Source organism: Eumetopias jubatus, unplaced genomic scaffold (genome assembly GCF_037043125.1).
Source record: "Eumetopias jubatus isolate StellerSeaLion01/CBP00866 unplaced genomic scaffold, mEumJub1_p1.0 scaffold_8, whole genome shotgun sequence".
Classification (NCBI taxonomy): Eukaryota; Metazoa; Chordata; class Mammalia; order Carnivora; family Otariidae; genus Eumetopias; species Eumetopias jubatus.
The window spans coordinates 117388898-117407156 of NW_028274814.1; positions in this window are offsets into that span (position 1 = coordinate 117388898).

An 18259-nucleotide genomic window follows, 5' to 3' on the forward strand; every position below is an offset into this window, starting at 1 on the left:
CCGCCCCCGAAGCCTAGCTACCAGCTCGTTCTGCCCGCCTTAGCCCCCGCGGGTACGGGTCACGTCGGCCCCCAGCTTCCCTCGTGCCCCTCCCGGCGCTTGCCCTGCATCTCCCTGCGTGACCCCCCTGGTGCCCTCCAGCACCCACAGGCCTCTTCTGGGAAGCAGTCTCCCACCTTCTCCCGGAACATTCCAGAGAGCAGTTGACTCCCTCTTGATCAGGTCAGGGCATGCCAAGGGGCTTAAAAAACCGCGAAACAGGCTAGCGCCTACTTCCCACATCCCCCAGCAAAACAAACCCTCCCCTCCACTCCCCATCTCCGCCACCCCTTCTCCCGGAGTCTCACGGTCCAGGAAAGGAACCCCCCAACCCAGCTCCAGGTCGTGGGCTTTGGAAAGCGCACGAACTGCTAAGTGGCCTTCGCAGCTTCTCTGCTGCTTTGGTGGGGGGAGGGGTGCGGGGGAGGGCATCCGGGCTAAACACTCAATGCTTACTTTATCCCAGGTGTATCCATTTTGATGTAAAAGGTATTCCCTAATTCAAACTCAAGGTGCTAAAAGAAAAGGGTCACAGGATTGGCTAATGGGCAGTGTAAAACATTCTTATCTAGAGGCAGGGGCATGACAAAGAGAAATTGGTCTTTCCAAGCACTCTCACTCCATACAGAATGTGTTGTGCTCTGAAACAATAATGTTGTGAAATAAGTTGTGGGGGGCAATTTAATAGCAACCAGAAGCAGCTAATTGTGGATAGGATTGCTCAGGACTTCTGCTTATGGAAGGAGATTAAATAGCACTTGAGTCTGGGACATCTGCAAGTTCTATGAAAATATAATTCTAAGCACACATCCAGGAGGATAGGCAAAAGTTAAATAGAAAACCGTGTTTATTGCCATGTTCATTTTGTGCCTTTGAATATTTCCCAGAAAATTAACTACATTACAGATACCATTCAGTTGTGTTACTGATGATGGCAATTCAGAGTTTAGGGTGTCAAGTACACATTTTTCATGACTCACCTGGGGATATATAAGAAGTTTGTATCTCCCAAGAAGAACTGGGATGAAGTCCGCTTCATCCGTTTGGAAGATATTAAAATTATTCCTCTGGCCAATACTGGGGAGCGGCAAAAGTTACGGGACAGCAGTTTGCATAACACTTTAGGAAATAAACCCTTTGAGTTTTCAAATATTGGCAGTGTTGGGGTTTTCTTCATATCTTATGGATATGCTCCCATCAAGTCACTGAAACACCTCTCCAAATTATTCTTTTTACCAAATAAATGATAGGAAATTATAATAGCCAAAGTCTCATGGCACCGATGTTAACCTAATGGCCAAAGCAAATTAAAGAAAGAGCACATTTATTATTAACCTCTGAGTCTGCTGTATTGAGGCAGAACTACTCCATTTCTCATTACAGATTTCAAAAACATTTACTATCTGTGCCAGTCCTGCCTGGATAAGATACTTCCCTGATTGCTCTATAACTCGTTGTTTAACAAGACATTAAGTTCCTTAATGGCAAAGTAGTCTTTCATACTTAGTTTATATAAAACATTATTATGTTTTTCTTTTTTTTAAAGATTTTATTTATTTATTTATTTGACAGAAAGAGAGAGAGAACACAACTTGGGGAAGCAGCAGGCAGAGGGAGAGGGAGAAGCAGGCTCCCCACCGAGGAAGAAGCCCGACACAGGCGGGGCTCCATCCCAGGGCCCTGGGATCGTGACCTGAGACGAAGGCGTCCGCTTTAACCGACTGAATATAAGATGTTTATCTTATATTCTTCATTATTCTTAACTGAGAGCACCTGCTAGCTATATAAGTTTTCATTAAATATTTTTGAGTTATGTTTGAACTATTGCTATATATAAGTACAAGATTAAGAAGAAAACCAATAAAATCAGAATGATTCCCCATATTCTAAAGGAATCTGTACCTTTACACCAATACTTTCCATATGAAGCAGCTCAGGAGATAAAAGTAGTTAGCATTCTAATTGATTTCATTTGGTTATATAGTCTAGTTATAAATTCGACTTCCATTCTGAAGAAGCTGTCCGGGGGAAGTTTATCTACATAAGGAAAATCTTGCTCAGTGATGAGTATATCACTGCCTATGATTATTTTTGGAAAAATTCAGTAATGGATTCAGAATTTTCTTTTTTAATTTTATGAATTAGTAGGAAGCTTAGCAAACTTATGGAATTTCAATAACAAGGTTCCAGAAGCCACATACTTGACAAATTAAATCTAGAACACCCCCAAGAACTTGGAAGAAAGCTAAAGGGACCTTTAAGAACTAAAACATGGCAAAAAGTCCATGTACCAAAGACCTTATTCATGGGAGAGCTCTTCAGACGTTCATTTAAATTATTCATGCAATGTTAATAAGTTTGGTTATTAGCTGTTTTCCTAGACCACAACATATTAGAAGTAACAAATTAGAATGAAGTGGGATGACATTAAAACAAGGAACGACAGAACTATAAAAAGTAGCAATAAGGACAAAAAGCCATACAGCAGTCTGAGTGAGGCCTTTTAGTGCAGAGGCAAAGCACCAAAAGGCTGAAAAGTGTCACTCTGTTATAACTTATCACAGTGAGTGAGGTTCCTAATGGAATATAGGATATTCAGCATCAGAGGGGACCTTAGGGATCTTTGAGCCCAACTTCTCACCCCATAAGAAACCTCTCCACAAAAATCTCTGTCCAATAGTCATCCAGTTTCTGTTCTAGAAATCTCAGTAAACAAAAGCCTTAAGGGCAGCCCTTTTCATTTTTGGTAGAGTTTTATTTAACTGTGACATCTCTCTTCTTAAAATTCTACCTATGTTTATAGTTTACTTTTCTGTGACTATGCAGAGTAGGTCCAATTTCTTTTCTGATAGGTATTCAGAGATTTGAAGTCACATTTTATTGCTCCACTTAACTATTCTCTTCTGCAAGTGCTCGTTTAATTGTCCATATGGCTTGATTTCCACAGCTTCCACCATCTTAGTCACCCCCTTTCAGATATACTACAGTTTATCAGTGTTGTTCTTATACTGTGCATCCAGGACTCAAGTCCAGGTTTATCTGGATTGGTGTAGAATAAGAACTAGTACTTCCCTTAATTTAGGTCTAGGGCTTATATTTCTGTAGCTTAAAAATGCATTAGCTGCTTTGTGGTGTTGGCTGATATTGTCCTTGAAGCAAATTATATGGATGAAGGGTCATTGATAAAAGATAAAATACATTTTGTTTAATCAGAAGGAAAGAGTTCTATTAATTACCTACATTGCAGGTAGTAAGCATTCAACAAATATTAATTATAGAATTAATTAATTAATTTAAAGAAAAAATCAATAAGTTCAAATTGGAAAATTGGAAAAATGGCTAAAATTTTAAAAAGAAACTGTTAGTCCTGAATGGGATAAATATCTATTTTCTGAAAAAAAACAATCACTTCTATGGAAAAATTTGATTCTTCAACAACACTGTATACATGTGGTATTACTATACATTTCCAAGGAAAGGAAGAACTTTGCAATAGTGATATTTTTAGGATACCTAGTATCTTTCCTCATTGAACTATAAACATGATCTCATTTATCCTTGAAGCATCAATGTGTGGGAGGGAACAGGAATAGTTGCATGCATTTACAGAGAGAGAAAGTGATGTGAAAGATGTAAGTGCCAAATTTAGATCATCCAGTAAATATACACTGGAGATCGGACATGGGTTTTCAGATCTTTTTTAAAGAAATCATTGTTTATCCATCAATTTTCCGTGAATACGATCTTATCTTTCTTGGACCTAGAAGACCGTTGGGAGAAAATTAAATGGAGAATTATTTCCATTGAAATAAGCCTATATTTTGTTTCCTACCTAGGTCTATGCCCTTTAAAAACATCCTCTTGGGAATTTCCTTAAGCTTTAATCCAAGCCTCCTGTGCTTCCTGGCTACGGCAGCTCATTCCTAGGAAGGGAGTGAGAGCCTTTGAAACTACGTGTGCTCTTCGAGGAAGGTAAGCAGTAGTTTTCTTAAAAAAAAAAAAAAAAAAAAGCACGCATGCTCTCTCATGTTTAAATTAATTATATGGAGCCTAGAAAGTTCAAACAAACAAGAACAGTGTTATTGTTACAGAGATAGCTACTCTGGACAGCACTGCATTGACACAAATTTTAAACACTTGTTCCTCTAAATAGCTCTTAACTAAAACTTTCCATACATATTGCTATTCCTAACAGTGATAAAGAGATGCTCAGAGACAAATTACTGTTCTTTTAAATGTAAGAAAATAGACAAAGCAACAATGACTAAAGGCTGCATGAGGATGAAAGAACAGTAAACAATATGGGTAATTCCTTTTATTTATTCATGTCTTCTATGTATTAGTGTAGTGGTTAGGAGCATGGACTGGCCTGATGCCCCAGGTGTGAGCCGGCTCCACCAGCTCCTAGCTGTGTGACTATGGGCAATGATAAATAAATAACCCATCTGTACAACCATTTCTTCATCTGCCATATGGGAATAACAATAGCACCTACTAAGATTATTATTAATATGAAATGAGTTAATATTTATGAAGTAGTAGACAAGAGCAAGACCCAGGAAGCACTTTAAGTTTTCTTAAGTACATACAATAGTAAAATACAAATCCATCATGTACATACAATCTCTTTTGACCTGCCCTGGAATTTTATCTTCAAGTTGTATAGAGATATTTAATAGGCAGAAGCTAAATTGTTGCCCTGGCTTAATTTTAAATGTTGCATCACATCTATGAAAGCATCACACAAGAAATGAAATTATGAGGCAACCGATCTTCTCTAGCTGGAAGGAGAAGGACCTTAGCATTGATGGAGCAGCTAAAATTTTCAGGCACGGTGTGGAGTACGTTACAATTCTCACAACAACTCACTAAGGTTAGGTTGTCAACTCTTTGATGGGGAAACTGAAGGTCAGAGAAGTTAGATGCCTGAGCCAGGTCACAGAGCTAAGTAAGCAGACCAGTTAGGATTTGAGGTCCGGTGTGTCTGATTTTAAGTGGAGTCTTCTTCATTGCCTTTGAGAGAGGTGGCAGAGCTAGGCAGTTAAAGGAAAGGATCAAAACTTCTTCATTGGTTAAAAACACTCCTAGAATGTTTTCTCCTTTGAAAATCACAATTTATTAACCCCCATCTACCTGCTTATTTCCAAATCTCACTTAGGAGATTCAGGGCTATGTATCCAACTGTCAATGGACAGTTCTACTTAGACACCTCAAATTCAACACATTCAAAACTAAATTCATCATCTTTCTCCCCTAACTTATGTTATTCCTCCTATATTCCCTATCCTGTAGAATGTCACGACGACTATCCACCTACTAGATAACACAAAAAGAGTAGCATTTTTCAGACTTCTGCAGAACACTCATGTTACAGTGAGATATACTAAGTATTGTGAGGGAAAAGAGTTCTGTAGTCAAATAATCTTAACAGTAAGTTAAAGTTAAATAGGACTTCTCAGAATCTTTAAGATGCTAAGTTCATTTCAAATCTCTGAGAAATGGGGGCGCCTGGGTGGCTCAGTCATTTAAGGGGCTGCCTTTGGCTCAGGTCATGATCCTGGGGTCCTGGGATCTGGAATGGAGTCCCACATCGGGCTCCCTGCTCAGCGGGGAGTCTGCTTCTCCCTCTCCCTCTGTCCCCCGCCCCTGCTAGTGCTCTTTCCCTCTCTTTCTCTCTCAAATAAATAAAATCTTTAAAACAATCTCCAGGAAATGGATATGATATGATATTAGATAGGATTACATTCAGTTGCATGAACCCAACTCAGTAGCTTAACCAAACTAAGATTAATTTTCTTCTCATGATAAAAGGTATACTAGGAGGTGTATAGTCCAAGACAAGTACAAGTGCTCAAGAAAGTCATCAGGACTTGCACAGTTTTCTTCCTCATGGTCGAAAGATGTCTGCTCTACCACTGGGACTTGTGTCCATATTCTAGGCAAGAGAGATGGAAAAAAAGAGAAGGAAAAAAGATATAGGCCAGCTAAGTCTGCTTTCCCAGCAACCTTGCATAACTGCTTATATCCAGTTGTCCAGAACTGGGTTATGTGGCTTCTCCAGACCATAAGGAAGTCTGGGGAGATGAGTATTTTAATTTGGCTTATTGCCACCCTTAACAAAATCAGGCTTCTATTAGAAAGAAAAGAAGTTTGAATACTAAGTAGACAATTAGCTGTATATGTCATCAAAAGTTAGCAATTTCACCCATGTATTTGGCCCAAGCACTTATTAATATATCCTGTGGCTACCCATCACTGATAGATGGTATTCATGTTGCTGGCTTGGCACCCAAATCTTCTGTGATGTATCAACTCCCTGCAACAGGCTCTCTAGCGCCACCCACAGTAAACTACCTGCCATCTCTGAGATGCACAGCAGTGCTCCATGTCTCTTACTTGGGCACACTCTCTGCCTTTGCCTCCTCTTCTCTCCTCCTCTGGCTAACTCTGGCAGGTCCTCAGAAATTCAGTTACACTGCCATCACACCTCCTTTTTTACTCTCTACCCTTCCAAATGGGTTAGTTGTCCCCCTATCCTCTCCTGCATTACTATATTATCATCAACTATAGTTTTTTTTCCCCCTTATATATTGAGTAAAAAAAAAAAAAAAAAACAAACCCTGGAAGCACAATTGTATTTAGGCTTTAATTATATCTATAGGAAATATACACATGAAAAAGGCATGGAATAGATCAAAATGTTAGAGATGATTGGTTCTCTGGCTTCTAAACTTTTAGCAACACTATATAATTCTTATGATTCCATTTTTATTTCAAAAATAGAACAACTTAAGGCAGAATATGATAAAGCAGGACATGAAGAGTGGTGTGTAAAGTAGGCAGTTAGCAGCAGGTGGAACACCGTGGGCTCAGGGGGTGAGAAAAGTCACATGGAGGATGTGGACTAAGCTGGGTCCTAACAATTAGATAGGTTTGGATGGATGTGGTGGCAGGTGCGGGCAAGCCTTGTTGGTGATTGTCACATAACTGCACAGGCCACACCTATATGTTCACAATATGCAAAGTGCCTCCTGGACAGTGAGTAGCACCCATTAAGGGAAGGGATTCACGGGGATCAGTGGGAGATGGGGAGGAAAGAGTAGATTAAGACCAAACAGTTAAAGGCTTTGGTGAGTTAGGCTGATTTGTATTGGGAAATTACATTATAGTTGTCATTATCTGGAAATGGCATATAATAGATTAGAGAACAGAGGGCCTAGAAGAGTGAAGGGCTACTCTATGACAAGAGCTGGATTGAAACCAAGGTGGTGCTGGGAAAGTGGAAGAAAAGAGAAATTGAGGAAAAAGCAAAATATGAAGAATTGACAGGACTTTGTAACCGTTTGATGGTAGAATTGGCAGAAGAAGTTAAGAAGGCTTTGGTGGGAAATCAGAGGCAGAGATGAACCATGAGAGACGACGGACTCTGAGAAACAAACTGAGGGTTCTAGAGGGGAGAGGGGTGGGGGTGGGGGGATGGGTTAGCCTGGTGATGGGTATTAAGGAGGGCACGTACTGCGTGGAGCACTGGGTGTTATATGCAAACAATGAATCATGGAGCACTACATCAAACACTAATGATGTGATGTATGGTGATTAACATAACATAAAAAAAAGAATGCCTGAATCTGGTTAGTTGAAAAAAAAATGATAGTTTCTTTTCAGAAATAGGAGAATGAGGAAATGTAGCTAGTCTGGGAGGTGGGACGATAGGAGATGGCCAACTGCTTGTGAAAAAGTTGATTTAGAGAGAATGGCACTCCAGTCACGTCCAGCAGTTAACCTGGCTTTGGAGCTTAGCAGAGCGAGTCAAGTCTCCAGATACAGGTGTAGGAATCATTTACATAAAGATACAGTTGAAACAGTAAACAGAAAAGAAATCCCCAAGAGAAGCAGACTATCTTAAGAACATTTACCATCAGCATTATAACTTTAGATAATTTATAATTATCATGATAAAACATTAGTGTAGGAAAGATCTTGGAAGTTATTTAAGCCAATCTCCTTTTTCAACATGAAAAAAAAACTAAGGACCATTGAGATTATACATTTAAAACCTAAAGCCTATTTATGATAGACTCCAGGGTATTCAGTTATACAGCTAGTTAGGATTAGTGACTGAATTGGGACTGAGCTTTCTCTTTGCCCAGTGACTCTTACATCAGCAGTCAAGAACACAAAGATTCTACTAAATTTTTCTGGCTCTTTAGCTTAAAATCAAAGAACCTATTGTCCAAAAATTAGAACACCATTTTTAAAAAAGTCCACAATTTCCTCCATCTGAGACTCCTGATTCTGGGGAAACAAACTGAGGGTTGCAGAAAGGGAAGTGGGTGGGGGGATGGGGTAACTGGGTGATGGACATTAAGGAGGGCACGTGATGTGATGAGCACAGAGTGTTATACACAACTGATGAATCATTGAACATTATATCAAAAGCCAGTGATGTACTATACCTTGGCTAATTGAATTTAAATAATAAAAAAAAGCCCACAATTTCCTAAAGGAGCAATTTGATTTCCTAAAGGAGCAATTTGACAAACCTTTGTCTATAGGTGGGATTTCAAAAATAAATAATCTAGGACAATGTATTCAAGCTGCTATTTAAGCTAGCTATGCTTCTGGTTTGATTTTAACTATAGGTCTTAATTTCCCTGGATATTTATTTCCCTTAATTTCCCTGAATTACGCTGCAATTTCAAACATAAGCATGTTTCTGGAAATTTTTATTTCAAATCTCACAAGATTACAATGGATTTTGGAGGCAAATCTATGACACCATCTGCTTTAACCCTAAATTCAGTATAATGGACCTTACCTTAGAAGAGAGATTCAGTTACTAGGAAAATCAGAAGAACTTCATTATGCAATGTCTAATCATAACATCTTCAGAGCTCAAGGTAATAGCTTCTGGGTATTGATGCCTCTTTTAAAGATTTTATTTATTTATTTGAGAGAGAGCACAAAGTAAGAGAGAGAGAGAACATGACTGGGGAGAGAGGCAGAGGGAAAAGGGTAAAGGGGCAGAGGGAGAGGGAGAAGCAGACTCCCCGCTAAGCAGGGATCCTGACTTGGGGCTCAGTCCCAGGACCCTGAGATCATGACCTGAGCCAAAGGCAGATGCTTAACCAATTGAGCCACCCAGGCGCCCTGGTATTAATGCCTTTTAAAAACCTGCAAATAAGTGGTAAAAGACGTTGCAAGACCATAGTCACCCAAGGTTACAAAAAAAGTTCATTTATGTTCCTGCAAAATCCAAATAACACCTCCAATGTTCTACCTTAAATCTTCCCTATTTATAAATGTTATCTACTCACAGAAATATTCCCTATTAAATTTGAGGAATTAGAACCTTAACGCCAAAGTTAATACAAAAGTAATATAAAAATATTCATTACTCGGGCGCCTGGGTGGCTCAGATGGTTGAGCGTCTGCCTTCAGCTCGGGTCATGATCCCAGGGTCCTGGGATCGAGTCCCGCATCGGGCTCCCTGCTCCTTGGGAGCCTGCTTCGCCCTCTGCCTATCTCTCTCTCTCTCTCTCTCTCTGTCTCTCATGAATAAATAAATAAAATCTTAAAAAAAAATATTCATTACTCTGGTGAAGTCCAAGCACTTTTTCATGCATGCAGTTAATCTCTGTAACATAACTATAGAAGATTTCTTCATCATGAAGGACAGTACATCATTTTTCCACTTTCTTCCCTCCTTTAGGAATGTTTGAGTAAATGCAAGTTTTGTTGCAAGCAGAGAAGATGGAATCTTTTTTAAAAATTATTAATTATTTTTAGGATACATGATATTCCTATTATGGACAGAATTCTGTTTTTGGTAATAAAAACATAGAGAAGGGGAACCTTAACTCAGTCAGTTGAGTGGCTGACTCTTGGTTTCGGCTCAGGTCATGATCTCAGGATCGTGAGATTGAGCTCTGCTTCGGCCTCCACACTCACTGGGGGGCGGGGGGAGCCTGCTGGGGGATTCTCTCTCTCTCCCTCTCTCTGTGCCTCTCCCCACTCTCTCCCTCTGAAATAAATAAATAACCCTTTAAAAAAAAAGCCATAAAGAACTGCATTAACACTGTTTAAACAACATTGAAATTTATATTAAAAAGAATCCTGAAGCATCAGGGAATTTCTCGGTCTACTAATGACCCTATAAGAAATTTGTTCTGTGGAAATATCATATTCTCTGGCCTCCCATCCAGCCAGCAGGGGAAAAGAAAGAAGTACAGATTACTATCTCCTACTCTGAAAAAACAAAACAAAACAAAACCTGCAGACTTGAGGTAATAAGTAGCTAAAGCCAGTAGCTTCAAATTCTTTTCTCAATCTCACTGGTGTGGCCCTGGGTATACCATTTTTAAATACACAGAGTCAAATACACTTAAGGTTTCCGAGTGTATATTTTCTTTCTTTTGTTTTCTTTCTTTTTTTTTTTTTGGTACACAAAAGGATATTCATTTGCCCCTTTATGGACTCAAAATATCTTGCAAAATATTGCAAATACATATCTTGAATATGTATATTATCCGAAGGGATAAGTAAATAGAGTTGTATATAGAAGTAAACCCCCCTATGCAAATATGGATGAACTTGAAATCTTGACAGGACTTTTTTCTGCACTTTTCTAACCAATAACGATAGCTAGCATTTACTGGGGACTTAATGTATGGCAGGCTTGTGCTAAACACTCTACATACATTCTCTTCAATCCTCACAGTCACCTAGGAAGAGACCTTGAATCATCATCCTCACTTTACAAATGAGAATTAAGACTCACAGCAGAACCAAGACCATAACCCAAGCCACAGATCTCCAAAACTCATGAGCAAAACCGCCATGTCCATCAGGGGTCTTTGGGAAATACAGAAAAGCAGCAAGAAGGGCAAACCCATTATCCCAAGAAACTAGTTTTCATGTTGGCACATTTTTTCTGATCTTATTTCTATCCATACAATTTTTGTTCCATACTCTTTTTCACTTACTGTTGTTAAGTTATTAGAAATTCTCCCAAAATATCAATATTCATGATCACATACTGTTCCAGTGAGTGCTTGTACCTTGTTCTACTTAATGCTGTATTTATTTGGACACTTGGGCTATTTTTCAAATTTTTGCTTTTTTAAATAATACTTTTATAAATATCTTTGTGAATTATTTCTTTATATTCATTAAAATGGAAATACTAGGACAAAGAAAATGTATGTTTAAAGCCACATTGCCAAATTTCTTTTTCAAAATGTTTGCCCTAGGGGTGTCTGGGTGGCTCAGTCTGTTAAGTGTCCAACTCTTAGTTTCAGCTCAGTTTATGATCTCAGGGTCCTGAAATCGACCCCTAGTTGGGCTCCACACTCAGCTCGGAGTCTGCTTGTTCCTCTCCCTCTGCTCCTCCCCCTGTTTTTTTTTCTCTCTCTCTCTCCCTCATAAATAAATAAAATCTTTTAAAAAAAAGTTGCGCTAATATATTGGGCCTGTTTCATCTCATCCATATCAGAACTGAATATTATATTTTAGAAATACAAATTTCCTAATTCAGTATGTTGAAAAGTAATATTTTAAAATTTGCATTCCTCTGACTGGATTGTATGTAAAACTGAAAATGTTTTCTGTGCTTGCTAATCAGTTTTATTTCACCCTTTTCACTAGTTTCCTAAGGTGGAAGCTTACCTTTTGATTTTAGATCTTTCTTCTTTTCTAACATATGCATTTAATGCTATAAACTTACCTCTAAGCAGATTGATTTTGCTCTGTTCCACAAATTTTGATAAACTGTACTTTTATTTTTCTTTAATTCAAAATATTTTAAATTTCTCTTGAGATTTCTTCTTTGGCTCATGGGTTATTTAGAGGTATATTGTTTAATTTCCAGATATTTGGAAGTTTTCTAGCTATCCTTTTGTTATTTATTTCTAGCTTAATTCCACTGTGGTACAAGAATGTACTTTGTATGATTCCTGTTCTTCTAAATTTATGATATATTTTATGACCCAGATGTGGCCTATCTTGCGTATTCTGCTATGGTTGGTTGGAGTGTTCTATAAATGTCAACTCAATTAAACTGATCTGTTCAAGTCATCTATATTCTTAGTGTTTTCACCCTTTTCAAATTATAGTCATAAACAACCAGTGAACAAGACAACAGAAAAGTAAATAAAAAGCTAAATTATACTTAAAGTTTATATTGTAGGAAACAGATTTCCATATACACTTTTCATGAGGTTTCTAGTTTTTGTCTATTACCTCTTTCTAACAATGAAAAGGATGTATGAGAGGAAAAGCTGAGTGAGAGGGTGAGCCAGAAACACAGAAGAAAATATTGAAAGGGAACACCAGTCACGTCACTAGTCTGAGATTTTTCCATATTTTGAATGATGCTCTCATGCCTATTGAAAAAAAAAAGCTTATTGCCAAGGATTTTACCTTTTTAAAAAAAAAGATTTTATTTATTCATTTGAGAGAGAGAGAGTGCACAAGTGCACGGGGAGGGGAAGTGAGAGAAGGGGGGGAGCAGAGGGAGAGGGAGAGGGATAAGCAGACTCCACACTGAGTGTGGGGCCCCATGTGGGACTTGATCCCATGACTCTGAGATCATGATCTGAGCCAAAACCAAGAGTCGGACACCCAGCTGACTGAGCCGTCCAGGTGCTCCACCAAGGATTTTTATCTTTATCAGTCTTCTTGAGAATTCATAGTTTTAGTGAAAAAAGTAATAATGTAACACTTAAAAAAGAGCATCTGTAATCTTGTGTTTTGAACTGAGCCTGTTTTCACTGTAAAATATCACAAACTCATGGTTATAAAGTTGGAAAGTACTGCAGTACAGAAAGTTCAGCTGATTACATAGTATTATAGTTTTAAGAGCTGCTTCAAAAGCAATCAGACTATTTGGAAAATCTTTTTCGTAACAAATGTGTTCTTCCTCTAAAATGTAAACACTGAGCCAATCTTAGAAGCAAACATTGACTGCATACTTATGTCAAGTCAGTTGTTGTAAGTATTTTAGTTACAACAATGCAAAAACGTGAAGCATAGGTTTACTTTTTAACTCCAACCCTGTTCAAAGATCACTTATTGGCCTCTGAAGGAACAGGTGGCATGTCTGTTATAGTTTAACAAGTGGCCTTTCAGTGAGGTATAGTCATTCAGATACCTCTGGATGCTTTGGATGCTCTCATGTGTGGCAGGGTGCACTTGCTAAAAACATTCTCCTCTCTAGATCTGGAAACCTAGATTCTGTATCTTAGGCATGGGGCATGTATTCCAGACTTCCCTTTTGAGTCATAAATGAAAAATGTCATCTTGCAACTGAGACGGCAATTCCTTTGCCAAGAAATCACATTCTTAATTTCTTAATATTGACATAAATATTTTAGTTCTTGGTAAATCAGATAGTTTTCTGTTTGCGGTATATATCTGAGCATTTCATCCTTTTGATAGAGTTTACATGGATTTTTTTTCTATTAGAGGTACTGTTAATTACACTAAGCTCTCCAAAGAATTTCAGATTCACCTCAAATACCAGCAACTCGATTCTGTTCTACTACTCACATTTGTTGGGTTGGGTTGAATTGGAATTATCTTATGTTTATAGCTAATTTTAGGAATGTTTACATCTTTAGGAAATTGAATTCACATTTTTATGAACATGGTGTAATTCTCCATGTATTTAGTTCCTCTTTTAGACATTTCAATAGAATTTTATAATTTTCTTCATAAAAATCTCACCAATTTTTTATTAGACTCACTCCTAGACACTATTTTTGGTTGTTTTTATAAATGATATGTTTTTTAAGTGATATTTTTTAAGTCTCTGTTTTTGGTATATTGGAATGTAATATGTAATTTTTTTTTTGTATATTGATCTTTTATCTAGCAACCTTATTAGAATCTTGGTTCTACTAATTTGTAGGCTTTTGGATTCTTCTGTATAAACAACCATATCATATGCATATACATTCAGTTTGTTTCTTCTTTTCCAGTCCTTTCAACTTTTATTTGTTTTCCTTTGCTAACTATGCTGGCTAGAGCATTTCTGAGCATTTCATCCTTTTGATAACAGAGTTTACATGGATTTTTTTTCTATTAGAGGTACTGTTAATTACACTAAGCTCCCCAAAGAATTTCAGATTCACATTTAGTGCATTTTGAATAGACACAATATTGGAAGGCTGGTGATCTTCCTTATTATCATGTGAGGTAAGCAGTGTGTTTAAAAGATGTTTTTCTTCTTTTTTCACCCAGCACTAGGTGTTTTGTACTGAGAGAATTAAAGTTATCTAATCTTCACTATTGCCAGACTCATATCTTATCTTTAATCATTTCCCATATTTTTATCTTTTCTACTAGTTGAGTTGGTCTTTATACACTTTCTAAGTCCATGTTCTAAATTAAATTTTCTCATTTCCAGTGGTGTATTTTTGTGAAACTGAATATTGATTGTGAAATCAATTCCCTACTGAGAAATTGTTTTTCTCTTTTTATTCAAATTACTTCTTTTTTTTTAAAGATTTTATTTATTTATTTGACAGAGAGAGACACAGCGAGAGAGGGAACACAATCAGGGGGAGAGGGAGAGGAAGAAGCAGGCTTCCCGTGGAGCAGGGAGCCCGACGAAGGCCATGATCCCAAGACCTGGGGATCATGACCTGAGCCGAAGGCAGACACTTAATGACTGAGCCACCCAGGTGCCCCTCAAATTACTACCTAACATTCATTGCTTCCAGGAAAAACTTAATTTAAAAATAAAATTTCTTTCAAAGACAATGAGAGGACTATGGGTCTACCTAACACTTTTAGTGAAGTGTTCTTTATTTCTTCCTATAATGTTTCCAGTACTTCCAAACAGGCAGATTGCTTGGTTGTACAACATCAGAGCCACCACTCACATCATTGTCTCTGTGAATGCCATGCCCTGGAATTATGTGGTGCACAACCTGCAAGACTGATGTGGTAACCTCGCCTATGTATTTTACTTTGCTGTCTAATTAAGACTGTGGGTTCTGTCCCAAGCAAGTGGTGATATTCTACAGATATCTGACTCCAAAAGTAACCCTAAATGTGTTTCAAAAAGATTGTTTGGCTGTAAGCAGAAAAATATTATGTTTGGGAGACATGTTACTATAATATAGCTTTAGTATGGCAATCTCCTTCTACCCCAAATCAGTAATGATTTGGTGTTCTTTACTTTAGTATTATGTAATTAAGTAAATCATCACTCTGTTAGTATAAATACAATTAGGTTGAGAAAAAAAATGGGAAGAGTGGGGAGGAATTCCTTGGGGGAAAGAATCAACATAAAACTAACACAATTATAAATCTCATTTGTAGTAATAATATTTGTGATGAGATAATAAGAATGGTGAGATGGTGATAATAATGAATTCTAGTTGTTATACTTAGTTCCAGATTTAAGCTACATTGGGGCTTAGATTCTGACATTAAAAAATATTTTAAAAAGAGAGTGAGAAAGGATTACGTACCATAGCTGCTAGTTTCTCACTAAGAAATGTATGCCAAACATACAGTGGCACCAGATTTTCAAGTGTAACCTTTTGAACTCTTATCTCATGCCCAAGCGAGGTCAAAATTAATTTTATCTAATTGAAACCATAGAGTTCTCTTTAGAAAGGCAGGTCTTTAGTTAGAGACTAAAAAGGGCAAAGACTATAGCCAATTCATCTTTGTAGCTGCCCATCCAGAGCTTTTTTTTTTTTTTCCTCACTCACATTCATTCAGTATCGGATAGCACAGGTCTAGACCTCTCAGAAGGGTAATGTCACAAAGGAAATAACATGGGGTAGGTACTTTGGTAAGCACATGTACTAACTTTCACTATCAGAAAAAAACACCTGTCAGATGGAGCCAAGATAAGTGTAAATCAATCATGACCTTGATAGAAAAGGATAAATTTGGATGCTCTGACCTATTTGCAAACAATGATGCTAGCATAGGAGCTAAACAGAAGGCAAAAATCTAGATTACAGGTTATAAGGAAAAAGTTATGAATAGTCAAGAGTTGGAAAGGAACTTAAGTTTGAAAATAAAAAAAGTCTGCCCTGGTAACGTATAAGACGTATTAGGCTCGTCGCTCCTAGGAGGTGCCCAGGGAGTAGCAGCTGTGATTCATTCATCTTTATATCACTGATGCTGGGCACAAATACGTTCTCAATAAATACCTGTTGAAAATGGGGGGAAAAATGATCAGTTAGATAGCTATGTGACCTAGTTAAAAATATTCCAATTCACCAATGTCATGTGGTTAAAGCAAATCTGTTTCTGAGTTTTTTCTGTGGGTGTGGCTCTCAGCCCAGGATTGGTGACACATCAGGAAAGATGGCAAACAGACTTGAGAACAAGTGCTGCAAAAAGTGATCTCACTATAACAGCCTGGATGGGCCTGGTAGGTCAGTTCTCATAAAAGCACATTCGTTCTAGAAAGTTCTTAGATGACTAAGAAGAAGCTGACAGAAATTTGAACAGATTTCATCATTAAACAAGTAGAAAACATCAGATAGGTAATGGGAAATGTTGAATGACGGTAGGAAGAAACATTTTTAGGTACTTCCATAACGTCCTGCGTCTTTCATTCCTTTTTACACTCAGTTTTCTCCTCCCATCCCCCACATCCCTCCCACTCCTCCCTTACAGGGCAGGGATGCTTTAATCAATTCAAGAGCACTGTCTTTGGAGGTTAAGAAACTTGCCCAAAATTCACCTAAGAGACAGAGCCAGGGATTTGAAAAGTTGGCCAGGGTTCCTGGCCATTACCATTCTACAAAACTAGATTATGCAGTAGTTACATAGCAGGTAGAAAGCAAAACGCCTTAAAGGTTTTTTGTGTTTTTTTTTTTCTATTCTGTCATTAAGCAGCAATTATCCTTCAACCCAAAGATTTCAACCGTCCTTACCAGAAAAAGGCATCTAAAAGTTTCTGAATTACCCACCAATATAAAACAAGAAAACACCAAAGATCCAGAAATCTCCAGGTGGGAGAGGACAGGGTGAGCATGTTACCTCCCACTTAACCTCATTCATTACGTGGGAATAATAATAATATGTATCTTACAGGTTTTGATAGGATTAAATAAGTTAATAAAAGAACTTAGAAAAATGACACATAGTAAGCATTTAATAAAAGTTAACTATTATTGGGGTCCCTGGGTGGCTCAGCTGGTTAAGCATCCAACTATTTTATTTTTTTTAAGATTTTACTTATTTATTTGACAGAGAGAGACACAGTGAGAGAGGGAACACAAGCAGGGGGAGTGGGAGAGGGTGAAGCTGGCTTCCCGCAGAGCAGGGAGCCCAATGCGGGGCTCGATCCCAGGACCCCAGGATCATGACCTGAGCCAAAGGCAGACACTTAACGACTGAGCCACCCAGGTGCCCCTAAGTGTCCAACTCTTGATTTCGGCTCAGGTCATGATCTCAGGGTCCTAGGGTGGAGGCCTGCCTGAGCTCAGCGGGGCGTCTACTTCAGGATTCTCTTTCCCTTTGCCCCTCCCACTGCATTCTCTCTTACTCTCTCAAATAAATCAAATTAACTATTATTTATCTGTTCCCTATCAGGTACAGCGGGTATTTTTTTTCCTAATTAGCCTAAAGAAAACTTCAAAATCACTCTGTGTCTTCAGTTTCCATAGCCCAAGAATGTGATTTCTAGCATATACCCATGTTTTTAAAAACTCTATGTAACGTATTTGGATATTCCATGTGGTAATGGAATACAACATACCATAATTTACTGTTTTAACCCGACACTCATACTGCTTTAACACATGTGAATTAACAGATTATTGATCACACTGCAAAGGCAGAATCGTAAAATGGCTAAGAGCCCAGACTCTGGCATTCCCATTCTAGTTTAGAACCCCAGATCTTCCTCTCACAAGCAGATGGACTTTGAGCTAATTATCTCTCCTCTGTATGCCTCAGTTTCCTCATCTGTAAATTGGGGTTGTAATAGTATCTATTTCATGGATTTGTTATGAGGATTAAATGAATCATTACATATAAAGTTCTAGGAATAGTGCCTGGCACATACTATGCACTCATGTGAGTTATTATTTTCTTTTATACCTTCTGCATCTAGTTGAAAAATTATATGTCAATTGATTTTTTAACATTTATCAGTAAAATGTTCATAGAGAAACATTCAAGTTTCCCCACTCTAAATGCCTAAATATATTTAATATGTGGTTGAAATTCAAGCCTTTCTACC